Raw genomic sequence first — 2,443 nt, forward strand, 5'->3', positions numbered from 1 at the left:
TGAACATCTTAGAAGAAAAAAGAATCTTGCAAGAAGGTTGTTCAGATCAAGTTTTGTGAAGTATATGCATTTTTTATACCTTGCTTTGTACTTCAGCTAAACTCACTAGGCAAATCACATCTCTGCTTATTTACAAATAAGTGGTATTCTTCCTACATGTACAAGATCTGAATATAAATTATAATCTCTTGCTGAAATTTGAAAACAAATGGAGGAACTGTTTAAAAAATAGGTAACATCCTCAATAGACTCAAAACGGGAGGCTCAGTTCCTTTTCCTGTCTGTCTGCATCTTATTCTATTACTATAAGAAAGTCAATCAGTCTTCATCCCTATATTCTCTACAGCCCCTGTTTGCTTTATATGCCTAGGTTGTAAACTTCTGGGACAGAAAATATTTTCCCTTCTCTCTGAGAAGTAGCTAGTACTATAGTAGTTGGAGTAGTGTCTTAAGAGATAGATCAACGAGCATAAAGGTAATTGATAATTCTGCCAAAACATTTGCCAATGCAAATTATTCTGAATTGGAAAAGTTTTTAATAATTAGAGAGAGGACTTTAAATTATACACTTCAGAAAACTGTGCATTGAAGCAAAAGAATCAACTCAGGAGTAGTAAGACAAAAATTTGAACCGCGAGTGATTGATGTCAGTTTAAAATTGAGAGTGGAGAGGGGGCCATTTGCTCTCAAAGAGATGACTGACATTATAGCCTTCAAGACTATAGACTGAAGCTATGAAACACTTCCTTATGTTTTTAAAGACTCCCTGTTCTAATGGCAAAGATCCTGGTCAAACGTAACAGCCAAATGCAGGCCTAAATAAATGGTAATACATACATAAGTCACTGACATCAAAAGAATTTCTTGTCTTTTGAAAAGTTAAGTATGGTTCTATTCTGTCTCCTCACTCAACTTTGAATGAGTCCACTACATCTGAATGAAATGCTTACCTTAAAAAATTCTCAGGAGTTCAATTCTGCAGCCACTTGAGGTCAGCAAACTGTCCTGCACATGCATCCGTGAATACCACTAGTGCATGTTTTTACATGATTGTGCATTCTGTTCACCCACTTACACAACAATTGAGACTTATATAGGACTTGTAAGAGTATTTAAATAATCAATTAGAAAAAAGCATACAGATCACTGGATGAAGATGTTAAAATAACAGAAAAGAATAAATAAAACACAAGTATTGGATTCATACAATCATTTAGTAATGTAATATAATATAAAATAAATATTTTGCTACCACAGTATATAAATAAAGATCTATTTTCAGAAGATGACAGTTTTGCATGAATTTCAAGTTTACACAGAAGACAAAAATCCATCAGTTGAATATTAACAATTTATTTTCCTTAGTTACTCTCCCAAGTGTTTTACCAAGTATTTTTATTTTTATTTTTATTTTTCTGGATATTTTAATAATTTGCTTTATAGCCTTGTCCAGTGTAAATAGTCTCTGAACTGTGGAGAAAAATTGGATTTGATTCTTTTATCTTCGTTGTTACAAGCAGTTTATGAGACTAGTCCTGTAGCATAGTTCATGGGTTAGAGTACTGAACCTTCAGGTAATCGTTCAAGGTTTAGGATCTGGCAGAGGCATTGATACCAGCACATTAAATACACAAAGAATAAAGAGTTGTTGAGACTGGAGTAAGAATGGTTTCGCTTGAATCCGGTTAAGAAATATCCTAAATGTGACTAATGTTAAATGGTGAAGAAATGCAATAAATCTAAATTCTATTAATATTGATAATATAACTCTCAAGATTTTTGACAAGAGTAGGTATCTTAGGGTAACTAGCAATCCATCTTTATTATTTGATAAGCATCTCACTGATTTGATGGCTTTACTTACATTTGAAACGGGTTTATGCAAACTCAATAAATGTGGCTCAAATTTTCCTTAGGAATGAAACTTATTTTATCAGTTGTGGAACCAGTGTCTTTTTCATATGGTTGCATACACAGTGCTTCAAATAGCTTATTGAATAACCTCAAATGAAGATCATAAAAAGCTTTTCATCTTATGCTGAATTATGATCATATTGGTTCACTCTTGCACCACATTATACAAATGAAATGAGGCAAGCCATCATAGGACATGTCAAAGTTCAAATCAAAGTTTTTATTTTTCTGACAAAGATATTAAAATATAACATCTTAATTGTATTTATAGATGTATTTTAGAGCCCAAAAAGAAAGCCAGAGTGCAGTTTAAGAAGAGTCACTTCTTATGCAATAGTACTTCATAGAAAACAAGTAGGCAAATAAAGCAGAGGGATGTGCACTTATAAAAATATTGCAACAGCATGAAGATATAACTGTCCACGTGACAAGATAAGGAAGGCTAAATAAGGAAGCACAGATGAAATAGAAGATTATAGGGCTCGTCTTTCCTTTCCTTTCCTTTCCTTTCCTTTCCTTTCCTTTCCTT

This window comes from Meleagris gallopavo, chromosome 3 (genome assembly GCF_000146605.3).
Source record: "Meleagris gallopavo isolate NT-WF06-2002-E0010 breed Aviagen turkey brand Nicholas breeding stock chromosome 3, Turkey_5.1, whole genome shotgun sequence".
Taxonomy (NCBI): domain Eukaryota; kingdom Metazoa; phylum Chordata; class Aves; order Galliformes; family Phasianidae; genus Meleagris; species Meleagris gallopavo.